This window comes from Hemiscyllium ocellatum, chromosome 1, assembly GCF_020745735.1.
Source record: "Hemiscyllium ocellatum isolate sHemOce1 chromosome 1, sHemOce1.pat.X.cur, whole genome shotgun sequence".
In the NCBI taxonomy this organism is placed as follows: domain Eukaryota; kingdom Metazoa; phylum Chordata; class Chondrichthyes; order Orectolobiformes; family Hemiscylliidae; genus Hemiscyllium; species Hemiscyllium ocellatum.
In genome coordinates this window covers 13,078,505-13,091,257 of record NC_083401.1, presented here as the reverse complement: position 1 = coordinate 13,091,257, position 12,753 = coordinate 13,078,505, and the positions used below count along the sequence as shown (strand labels likewise).

The following is a 12,753-nucleotide window of genomic DNA, read 5'->3' as shown; positions in this document are numbered from 1 at the left end:
GCTCCCTGAAATCCTGCCTTACATCCCTATCCCTCTTCCTACCTATGTCATTGGTATCTACCAGACTTGAGGCTGGTCACCCTCTCCCTTCAGGACCCCAAAGATACGATCCGAGGCATCACGGACCCTGGCACCTGGGAGGCAACACACCAACCATGAGTCCCGTTCGTTCCCAACAAACTTCTATCTGACCCTCTAACTGTTGACTCCCCAATGACTAACACTCTCCTCCTTTCCCTTCCTCCCTTCTGTGCAACAGTGACAGGCTCTGTGTCAGAGACCTGGGCACCACTGCTTGCCCCTGGTAAGTCGTCCATCTCAACAGTATCCAAAACGGTATACATGTTTTTCAGGGGAATGACCACAGGGGATCCCTCCACTGACTGCTTTTTCCCCCTTCGAACAGTCACCCAGCTTTCTTTGTGCCTAGGAGTAACTACTTCCCTGTAGCTCTTATCTATGACAGCCTCTACCTCCTGAACAATCCGAAGTTCATCCAACTCCTGCTCCCATTCCCTAACACGGTCTTGGAGGAATAAGAGTTGGGTGCACTTCCTGCAGATGTACTTGGATGGGACACTAATAGCGTCCCTCACCTCAAACATCCTGCAGGAGGAACATTGCTCTCCCTGCTCTGCCATCCCTGCTAGTGCCCTTATCACAAAGTAAAAACAAAGAGGCGCTTACCTGATGTGTCCCTGGTCTTTAAGGTTAGAGGAGGTGGTTGGGTGGGAGGCCGTACAAAGGTAGGGTCTCGAGTTGAGAAAACACTGACTTATATGAACTGGATGGAAGTAAAAAGAAGAAGTCCCTCCTTTCCCAGAAACCTCTACTCTCTGATGTCAAATATAAAAGCTCAAATCAGTGACTGACTGCTCCCGGCTGACCCCTGGTCCAAGCTCCCACCCTTTGACTTGCTGCTATCGCTGAAAAACAGAAATGGAGATATATTTCCAAGTCAGCATTGATGAGAGGCTTGGAGCGGTACTTGCAAGTGGCGTGCCCATGTATCTGCTGCCCTTGTGCTTCTAGCTGGAAGTGGTTGCGGGTTTGGAAGGTGGTCTTGAAAGAATATATGATACACATTGCTGCTACTGAGTGTCGCTGTTGGAGGGAGTGGATGCTTATGGATGTGGTGCCAATCAAGTGGACTGCTTTGTCCTGGTTGGTGTTAAGCTTCTTGAATGTTGTTGGAGCTGTACCCATCAGATTAGTGGAGAGTATTCCATCACACTCCTGACTTGTAGATGGTGGACAGGTTTGGTAAGTTAGGAGGTGAGTTTCTCACCATAGCATTCCCGGTCTCTGGTTTTGTAACTACTGTGTTTATGTGGCGAGTGCAGTTAAGTGTCTGATCAACCCTAACTCCCCAGGAAGTCAACAGTGGGAGTTCCAGTGATGGTCGCATCATAGAATGTCAGTGGGCCATGGTTCGTTTGTCTCTCACTGGACATGGAGATTGCCTGGCATTTGTGTAGCACAAATGTTATTTGCCACTTGTCAGCCCAAGCCTGTATATTGTTTAGGAGAAAGTGAGGACTGCAGTTGCTAGAGATCAGAGCTGAAAATGTGTTGCTGGAAAAGCGCAGCAGGTCAGGCAACATCTAAGGAGCAGGAGAATCGACGTTTCGGGCATGAACCCTTCTTCAGGAATGAGGAAAGTGTGCCCAGCAGGCTAAGATAAAAGGTAAGGAGGAGGGACTTGGGGGAGGGGTGTTGGAAATACGATAGGTGGAAGGAGGTCAAGGTGAGGGTGATAGGCCAGAGTGGGAGTGGGGGTGGAGAGGTCAGGAAGAAGATTTCAGATTAGGAAGGTGGTGCTGAGTTCGAGGGTTGGGACTGAGAAAAGATGGGGGGAGGGGAAATGAGGAAACTGGAGAAATCTGAGTTCATCCCTTGTGGTTGGAGGGTTTCTAGGCGGAAGATGAGGCACTTTCCTCCAGCCGTCGTGTTGCTATGGCCTGGCGATGGAGGAGGCCAAGGACCTGCATGTCCTTGGTGGATTGGGAGGGGGGAGTTAAAGTGTTGAGCCACGGGGTCGTTGGGTTGGTTGGTCCGGATGTCCCAGAGGTGTTCTCTGAAACATTCTGCAAGTAGACATTCCGCCTGTCTCCCCAATGTAGAGGAGGCCACATTGGGTGCAGCGGACGCAGTAAATGATGTGTGTGGAGGTGCAGGTGAATTTGTAGTGGATATGGAAGGATCCCTTGGTGCCTTGGAGGGAAGTAAGGGAGGAGGTGTGAGCGCAAATTTTGCATTTCTTGCAGTTGCAGGGGAAGGTGCCGGGAGTGGAGGTTGGGTTGGTGGGGGGTGTGGACCTGATGAGGGAGTCACGGAGGGAGTGGTCTTTTCGGAACGCTGATAGGGGAGGGGAGGGAAATATAACTCTGGTGGTGGGGTCTGTCTGGAGGTGGCGGAAATGATGACAGATGATACGGTGTATATGGAGGTTGGTGGGGTGGTCTGTGAGGACCAGTGGGGTTCTGTCCTGGTGACGGTTGGAGGGGCGGGGCTCAAGGGCGGAGGAGCGGGAAGTGGAGGAGATGCGGTGGAGAGCATTGTCGATCACGTCTGGGGGGAAATTGCGGTCTTTGAAGAAGGCGGCCATCTGGGTTGTACGGTATTGGAACTGGTCCTGCTGGGAGCAGATGCGGCGGGGATGAAGTAATTGGGAATATGAGATGGCATTTTTACAGGGGCAGGGTGGGAGGAGGTGTAGTCTAGGTAGCTGTGGGAGTCGGTCGGTTTATAGTAAATGTCCGTGTCCGCTTGAGATAGAAATGGAGAGGCCGAGGAAGGGGAGGGAGGAGTCTGAGACGGTCCAGGTAAATTTGAGGTTGAGGTGGAAGGTGTTCGTAAGGTGGATGAACTGTTCAACCTCCTTGTGGGAGCACAAGGCAGCGCTGATACAGATATTGATGTAGCGGAGGAAAAGGTGGGGGGGGTGGTGCCAGTGTAGCTGCGGAAGATGGACTATTCCACATATCCTACGAAGAGGCAGGCATAACTGGGGCCCATGCGGGTGCCCGTGGCTACTCCTTTGGTTTGGAGGAAGTGGGAGGATTGGAAAAAGAAGTTGTTCAGGGTGAGGACCAGTTCAGTCAGTCAAAGGAGGGTGTCACTGGAAGGGTACTGGTTGATACGGTGGGAAAGGAAGAAGCGGAGGGCTTTGAATCCTTCGTGATGGGGGATGGAGGTATACAGGGACTGGATGTCCATGGTGAAAATAAGGCGTTGGGGACCAGGGAAGCCAAAATCATGGAGGAGGTGGAGGGCGTGGGTGGTGTCCAAACGTAGGTGGGGAGTTGTTGGACTAAGGGGGACAGGACCGTGTCAAGGTACACGGAGATGAGTTCGGTGGGGCAGGAGCAGGCTGAGACAGTGGGCCAGCCGGGGCAGTCAGGTTTGTGGATTTTGGGCAGGAGGTAGAAATGGGCGGTGCGGGGTTGTGGGACTATGAGGTTGGAGGCAGTGGATGGGAGATCCCCTGAGGTGATGAGGTTATGGATGGTCTGGGAGATGATGGTTTGGTGGTGGGAGGTGGGTCATGGTCAAGGGGCAGTAGGAGGAGGTGTCCACGAGCTGGCGTTTAGCCTCAGCGGTGTAAAGGTCAGTGCGCCAAACTACTACCGCGCCTTCCTTGTCTGCCGGTTTGTTAGTGAGGTTAAGGTTGATCAGATTCAGTTTCTGAGGCATCATAAATGGTGCTGAACATTGTGCAATTATCATGAACGTCCTTTTTTCTAACCTTATTATAACGGGTAGGTCATTGTTGAAGCAGCTGAAGATAGTTGGACCTAGGACATTACCCTGAGGAACTCCTGCAGAGATTACTGACCTCCAACAATCAAAACCAGCAAAATAGCTATAAAAAGTGTGTTTAATTGTAATAGATTAACCCCTTGATGTGAATACTTTGAATGGTAGAGCTTTGTTAGACCATTAGAAATTTATTATTTTATCTCTACATTACTGTCGAGGTGTGACCATGGGGATACTGTGTGGTTGTGAAAATGGTATAGGAATATGAGGAGATACAGAGGAGACACTGGTGGTGGACATGAGTTGGAATGGTAGGGGTGTGGGTCTGGGGACATAAATCAGCGTGGAGATCGTATGGGATATAAATGGAGACATGAGTTGGTGTAGAACTGACATGGGGAGTGGCTCAAGCCGATAATGGGGTGTGAGGGTTAAGAACTAGAGGGCGTAGCGGCTTCTAAAACAATTGAGACCAAAACCCTGAGAACTGAGACTGGGCATCTATACAACCTTCCTAGGCACGTGACCACCTCCGTAGCCACTTGAAATTTGCTCCTGGAGTTGCCAGGCTCCTTCCTCTTGAGCACAACATTTGGATCTCACTGAGGCTGGTCTGTCAGTGGGGAAATGTCTCAGTGAAATCTTTAAATCCCTAAGCACAGACAAAATGTATGGAAAAGAAAGCAAGCGAAGTAACAGTGGAGACTCTGATCATCATTTTACAATTTTCTGTGTCTTGATGTGGTTCTGGAGTACTGGAAGTCAGTCTTGAAGGATATTTTAAACAGCATTGTCAAAAATGGAATAGACTGAGTAGTTACAGGCCAGTCAGTCAAAACCCATTTGGTTGAAAATTATTGGTAAAAATTCTGAGGGACAGGTGAATTTTAATCTTGGAAGACACAAGTTAATCAAAATAGTCAACATGGATTTTTTAAGGGAAAGTCATATCTGACTAATACAATTGAATTTTGAGGAGTTAACAAGGAGATTTGATGAGGGTAGTGCATTTGTTATTGATTACAGGGAATTTGAGAGGACTTTTGATAAAGCCCCTCTGGGCAGAGTGCAATGAAAAGTAACGCCTGTGAGATCCAAGATGAAGTGGCAAATTTTATCCAATGTAAGCTGTGTGGCAGGCAACAAAATGTAATGATTGATAGGTGTTTTTGTGACTGCAGAGTTGTTTACAGTGAGGTTCTCCAGGACTCAGTGCTAAATTTCTTGCTTTTCCTGAAATATATCAGTGGTTTGGATTTGACTGTACTCTGTTGAAGTACTTTGCAGATAATGCAAAATATGGCTGTATGGGGATAATAACGAAGAAAACAGTGGGAAGATATCAATGGACAAGTCAGGTGGGTGAAACAGCGCCAAATGGAGTTCAATCTGGAGAAGGAAGACAGAGGATAGCAGTAGAGGACTGTTTTTCAGACTGGAGGCCTATGACCAGCAGAGTGACACAAGGATTAATGCTGGATCCGCTAATTTTTGTCATTTATACAAATGATTTGGATGTGAACATAGGACCAAAATTGGAGGTGTAGTGGAAACGAAGAAGATTACCTCAGATTACAACAGGATCTTGATCAGATGGGCCAATCGGATGAGGAGTAACAGATGGAGTTTAACTTAGGTAAATCCGAGGTGTTGCATTTTGGAAAAGTAAATCTTAGCAGGACTTATAACACTGAATGGTAAGGTCCTAGGGAGTGTTACTGAACAGAGACCTTGGAGTGCAGATTCATAGCTCCTTGAAAGTAGAGTCGCAGTTAATTAGGATAGTGAAGAAGGTGTTTGGTGTGTTTTCCTTTGTTGGTCAGAATATTGAGTGTAGGAGTTGGAAGGTCATGTGGCTACAGGACTTTGGATAGGCCACTTTTGGAATATTGCATGCAATTCTGGTGTCCTTCCTATCGGAAGGATGTTGTGAAACTTGAAAAGATTCAGAAAAGATTTACAAGGCTGTTGCGAGGGTTGGATGATTTGAGTTATACGGAGAGGCTGAACAGGCTGGGGCTGTTTTCCTTGCAGCTTTGGAGGCTGAGAGATTGCCTTATTGAGGTTTGTAAAATCACGAGGGGCATGGATACGATAAATACAGAAAGTCTTTTCCCTTGGGTGGGGGAGTCCAGAACTAGAAGGCATAGGTTTAGGGTGAGAGGAGAAAATATAAAAGATAGCTAAGGGGCAACTTTTTCATGCAGAGGGTGGTACGTGTATGGAATGAGCTGCCAGAGGAAGTGGTGGAGACTAATGCATTTGCAACATTTGAAAGGCATCTGGATGGGATATGAATAGAAAAGGTTTGGAGGGATATGGGTCGGGTGCTGGCAAGTGGGACTAGATTAGGTTGGGATATCTGGTCAGCATGGACGAATTGGACTGAAGGGTCTGTTTCCATGCTGCACACCTCTTTGACTCTATGACGCTAAGTGAAAGATGTAGTGAATTTGGGGAAAACTAACGAGGCAAAGGAACATACAGTGGATGGTAGCCTAATGAGGAGTGTAGCGAAATAATGGGTTGTGGAGTGTAAGTCCTCAGGATCCTGACTGGTAGATAAAATGATCAAGAAGTTGTTTAAGAGACTTGGTCTTTATTACTGGGCATTGAATATCATAAATGGAAGGTACTGCTGAAACTGTATAAAACACTGACTTGGTCACAATGAGAAAATTGCCAGCAGTTCTGGTCATCGTAAAGATGTGATTGGATTAGAGGATAGAGAGAAGATTTACAGACATGTTAGCTGGATTTGAAAATTTTAGTTCTGAGGAAAGATTGGATAGGCTGATGGAAGTTGAAGAGAAGCCCAATTGAAATGCATGTAAGTGTGAAGCATTTGTATTGAATGGGATGAAGGCCCTATTCCCTTTGGTTGAAAGGACCATAGCCAGGGAGCATGGATTTTGAGTAACAGGTAGGAAGTCTAAAGGGTCTTCAAGAGGAAGGTTTGGGGCATTTGGAAGGGAACTTGAAGCAAAAATGCTCATGGCGTTAATAAAGTAAATCTTTATTTAATACAAGCATTCTGGCAAACAGATCCATCTTGCTATCACTCTGTACATCCTTTCTCCAGCACCCTACATTATTAATTGTATTTCTTCTGATCTTAATCCACCTCCTTCACACTGTCATTCATCTCTTTCCAACTGGTTGCTTTCTACATCTTCCTCATGGTCAGAAAGTCTAATATTTTCACCCATCCTTTTCAACTTTGTTATTGTGCTGCATTATGAACCTTAGCCTTTCAATTATAGCTTTATTTAAAAAGAAAAATGTTCTCTGTAGCCTTCAGGCAATCCTATATTCTCTGCATTAGTTCTGTGTATTCTGGCACTGGGACAATCTGATAGCTTCATCTACACTGATAGCAGCTTCTTGTTTCCTGAATTAAACTTCTTAAACCACCAGAGTGGCACTGCCAGGTAAGGAATCCAGCAAATAAGGATTCAGATACTGCCATTTCAGTCTGAGAATTTGAGTTTGCTTTTAAAAAATGCACACGTTTGGCAATGAAAAACTAGTTTTAGGAAGAGTGATTGTGAACCAGTTGTCATGATTCACAAATATCTTTTAAGGAATGAGACCTGTGGTCCTTGCTTGTTCTGAGCCCGTACAACTTACAATCCTACAAAAACTGTTTGACTCTTAACTACCCCTGAAATGGTTCTGTAAAACACCTAGTTATGAAAGCAAATTAGAAGTAAGCAATGAATATCAGCAACCCTCAGCATGTTGAGAATTGTTGTTTCATAGTGTTATTTGACAAAATTGCAACATAGAGTTATTCAGCACAGAAGAGGCAGGTCAGTTCATCCTAAGGAATGTTTAAACCAATAATTTGGTGGGCCACTGTTCTTGTGTTGAAGGTTTGATTGATTCTGCTGCCAGTAGTGAATGGGTTAATCAGAAGACTGTGATAAGATCTGGTCTGTTTATCACAAAGCAAGTTTGTGGTGAAGTGTGCTTCAGAAGATATATTTTTGTTGCTTCGATGTTTGAAAGAGAAAGTAAAATTTGTCATTGCTCTTAATGTTCTGTTTGTATTGAGTTTATTTTCATTCACCCCTTTAATATTTTTGTGTTGAATTCTTGGTGTACAGTTCAGCCACCTATGGAACTCTGGCCATAAAGCTGACCATAAAGACAGAGACTTGTTTTCTTTCAGCATCTATCACACCCTCCACTCAACCAAAAACACTAAATAGTGAACAGTGAAGTACTGTCCAAGTAGAAAAAGAAGATGGGAATTGCTGGAATTACTCAGTAGATCAGCTAGCATCTATGGAGAGAAACCGTTAACATTTTTTGTCTGTGAACATTCAGTAGAACTTGTGAAAGTGTTAAAGAAGGACAGAAAGAATGATGGAGTGATGGGTGGAATCAAGGAAAAATTGAATGTCTACAGTAAGCTGGAAAGCAGGATAAAAGGGATCATGACACAAGGCAATAAAAAGGAGCTAAAGAGACAAGTAAAGGAACAAAAGACAGGTGAAGAAGATCTACAAATGAGAAGATTGGACATCATTTGCCAACTGTTTACCTCATCATTTAACCTTTTGTTATGAAGGTGTAGGTGTATCCTGTACCTTTAAGAGAGAGAGGAAGCTGGCAAGGACTAAAAGCACAGAGTATGCTGAAGAATTTAAAAATGTAACATTTGGCTCACACAAATAGCTGGTGCTGTGTTGCCATGGTACAAGAACAAATTCATATTCAGCCAATCAGTTTAAATTATACCCCAGAGACCAAAATCCAACCGAATTGAATTTTACTGTTTGGGTTGACATCAAACCAATGAAATGATCCAATGTTTTGGGGTATAAAATCGGACATTTTGAGCAGTTAGGTGGAGACCAGCAACTAGCATTTACCAGTAAAGACTGCCAGCAGAGTAGCTCTCTGAAAAGTGCTTGTCCATGAGAAACTTGTGCAGTAGAAGACCAAAGCTGCCTTTGAGAAATCTACAGCAAACGTTTGACATCCGAAGATGACAACTGGGTTTGAAATTGATTTGCGCTAAATTTAAGAGGGAGTTTATCGGAGCAGTATTGTAGAGTGGGTGGTAAAACGTAGGTTTAAGAGAAAGGAGTTGTAAATGGTTATGGTTTTAATGTTCTCTGTTGGACTTAGAGAATAAAATTGTTAATTTTTTACTTTAAATAGTGAAATCTGGGATAGTTCTTTACCTCGCGAAATCTAACGGATTACGGTGCGAGCTGAACTTCTCAGTGTGTCAGGTTTAAATTAACAGAGGGGTTTGCAGATTCTTTGTATGTTCCTCACAGCTTAATTTGCTTTTTTTTAGATTAGATTACTTACTGTATGGAAACAGGCCGTCCGGCCCAACAAGTCCACACCGACCTGCCGAAGCACTACCCACCTGTTCCCCTACACTTACCCCTTTGCCTAACACTACGGGCAATTTAGCATAGCCAATTCACATTTTTGGACTGTGGGAGGAAACTGGAGCACCTGGAGGAAACCCACGCAGACACAGGGAGAATGTGCAAACTCCACACAGTCAGTCGCCTGCTTTGTTCTCTCCATCAAAATTTGACTGCAATGCAGTCTGTCCCTTCATCCTATATCACTAATAGAGGTCGCAGGTATGATAAAGGTTATATGGTCCAGTAGACTGTCAGCCCATGGTCCTATTAGTTTTCCTAGCACCTTTGCCCTGGTGATCATGTTTTTACTTCCACACTCCTGTTTTCCTCTAGTTTTTAGCCAGTATTGAGATGCCTTCAATGTTGCCTATTATGAAGATACAAAATCCTTGTTCAAAGTTCTTGTTTTCTGTTATCAATTTTCTTGTCTTACTCTGTAAGGGGCCAATATACTTGTAGTATGTTTTACTATTAGTTGTTGTTTCATGTGTTTTATCTCCTACTCTCCCTTTTGTTTTGGTCATCCTTTGCTGGTTTCTAATATTTTCCCAATCTTCTGGCCTATCACTAATCTTTGCATCATCTTTACTTTCAATTTGATACCATCTTTAACTTTCTTGGCTGGAGCACATCTTTCTCATTGTGTCTTTCTCTCTCTTTTTCTCGCACTCTCTCTCTGTCTCTCTTTTTCTCTTTCTGTTTGTCTGTCACTGGAATATTATTGAGTTATAAACTATCTCCTTAAATGTATGCCATTGCATATTCTACAATCTTACCTTTTATCTTGCTTTCCCATTCCACTTTAGTTCCACCTTCATAATTTTAATTGTGATGTTAGTTTCAGATATGTGTTTCTTACTACATCATATCATGACCATTATTACCTCAAGGAGCATTTATTATAAGGTCATTAACTAAATTTTTTCTCTTACACATTGACAAAGACATAATACCCTGTTCCAGTACTTGGATCCAAAATATACCCTTGTCAAAAATGTCCCAAGTACATTCTATGAGTGCAGGTTCCAGACCACTTATAATTCTTTCATATGACATGAAGATTAAATGTTTCCATTTGATTAGTGCAGTAATCTCCATCCAAACTCATTCTTTGTTTTGGAATCGTGATAATTTTTCACGACTGCACCCATCTCTTTCTTTAACAAAGCCAGCCACCTCCTTTTCCTTTCTTCCTGTCCTTCTGAAACGACAAACATAAGACCATAAGACATAGGAGTGGAAGTAAGGCCATTCGGCCTTATATCATGCTTTGATATACAGGACTCAGCCGTGATAGTTTTACCACCATTTGAACCACATAGGCCTCTCATGGGGCAAAGACCCAGCTTCAGATTTTTACAATTTGTGTCAATGGCTTGGCTGAGGGGGAGTGAAGGCATTTAATTAAATTAGTATATGACTCAAAGATAGGTTGCAAAAGTATGTTTTGACGAGGATGTATTGAGGTGCAGATCAATATGGATGAATTGATGAATGGCAGAAATATGGCAGATGGGATATAATGTGGTGAAAGCAAAGTTGTTAAGTTTGGCAGGAAGGGCAATAAAGCAGAGTATTACTTACTTGATGAAGAGCTGTAGAATTCTGGGGTACAGAGGGATCTAGATTGTCTCTGAGCTGGAGTATTCAAGTATCCTGCTTTAAACACTCGAAATGTTTTCAAAGTTTTTTGGGCCCCCAAGCCATTCAGCTCAGAACATCAAGGGAGCGCCAAAAAGCTGAGACTGGGACTCCTTCCCACTGGAGTTTGGAAGAGTGAGGGGTGACTTGATTGAAGTGTATAATTTCCTGAACAGTTTTGACAAGGTGGACATGGAAAGGATGTTTCTTCTTGTGGATGAGCCCAGATTGGGGAGGAGGAGGGCGTATGATTTTAAAAATTAAGAGGCGCCCTTTTAGGACAGAGATAAGGAGGCTTTTTTCTCTAAGAGTTGTAGAGTTTGGAACACTCTGCCTCAGAAGGCAGTGGAGGTGAAGTCATTGAATATTTGTGAGGTGGAAGTAGATCGGTTCTTGTTTGACAGAGGAAATCATTTGGGGGTAGATGGGAATGTAGAATTCACAGATTAGACATGGTCTTATTGAGTAGTGAAGCAAGCTTGATGGGCTGGTTGGCGTACTTCTGCTCCTATTTCATAAATTTGTATATCTTTGTATTGGTGAGCATAACATTGTAATTTGTTCCTGTTTGTGCTGTGAATCTATCTATCCTGTTATGAATGATGCATGTGTTCACATTAAAAGCCTTAGAGTCTTGAGTTTTTGAGCATTTTCCTCTACTGTTACATTATTAGCTGATGCACATATTTGTATGCTCTGTCCCTTTCAGTCGTACCCTGATTATCATTACCCACATCACACCCCTTTCTCTTATCCTTTCTCTGTAGTTTTCCAAGTTTCATTCTCTTCCATAGCCCTAGTTCGTCAGTGTAGAGATGGTTTGTTAATACACTGGTCCATGTATGGTTTAGAAGAAGAACGTATGGTATAGTTCCCTCTTTCCCTAGTACTCCTGCCAGTGCTGATGAATCAAAACTCATTCCTCCCAAACCAAACTTTGAGCCTCATATTCAACTCATTAATCTTATTTACTCTGCATCAATTTTCTCTTGACTCACATGGTAATCCAGAGATTATGACCTTGCAGTTCTGCATTTGATTTAGTTCCTAATTGCTCATACTCCCTTAAGTAAATCTAACAGAGTGCTTCTGCTATGTCCTTAGCATTCATGTAGACCATAACAATCTTCCTGTCCCACTCTACATTTCTCCCTAATGCTAAGGAGGTGTGCTTAACCCTCTTTGGGACTGGTGTTTTTATTTGCATGGTGTAAAGTCTCTCTCAGACAATGCTGTCTCCTACTGCAAATGCAATCCATTTTATTGGCCACCCAACCTGTCTTCCATCACTTGAAAGGTTGTATGAACCATGGATTTATTGTCAGTTTATTTATCCTCCTCCATACTGTTGTCCCCACATGTTGAACTTCAGACCTGTTGGAAAATCACAAGGACTGAGGCTTCTGTTGCTGTCTTTGAGATCCCATACTTGATTGATTTGTAGCTACACCGTTCTGTCCCTGATGATAGATCAAATCAGATAGATCAATCATGCCTGGTGGGCATGACTTCCTCCTTACAAAGTGTCCAATTAACTTTCTCTCCGCTGATGGATCACAGTGCCTGAAGCTCAACTCCAACATAAGTTGGAGCCAATGTTCCCAGAGCTATTGGTACTTACTTCACATCTGGTTGTTGATGCCCACCATTTGCCATAGCTGTAAGCATTGCTTGTACAGCCTTCTTTGTTGTATTTAATGTAACTAATTACATTTGTACCTCATTGCACTTGAGCCTTGTCATACTCCGTTCTCCCACAATCTAGCCAAGAGGAATGGCAATGCTCAATTGTTGAGTATACTCAAGGCTGTATTCTTTCTTCTTTCAGGAACTGAGTATTAAAGTGAGGAAATGGTGTTGAGGTAATGGTTTGGCCATAAATGATGGGCCAAGTTTGTGGGCCTATTGAGCCATCCTGTTCCTGTTTATATTTTTTGAACAAAATGATGCTTGA

General features: G+C 43.5%; 1 protein-coding gene across 1 annotated transcript in view; it reads left to right on the top strand.

The window, feature by feature from the left end:
• Positions 1 to 12,753, top strand: part of LOC132823008 (exocyst complex component 6B) — a 649,049-nt gene that overhangs the window by 411,268 nt on the left and 225,028 nt on the right. The gene's annotated exons all lie outside the window — the stretch shown is intronic.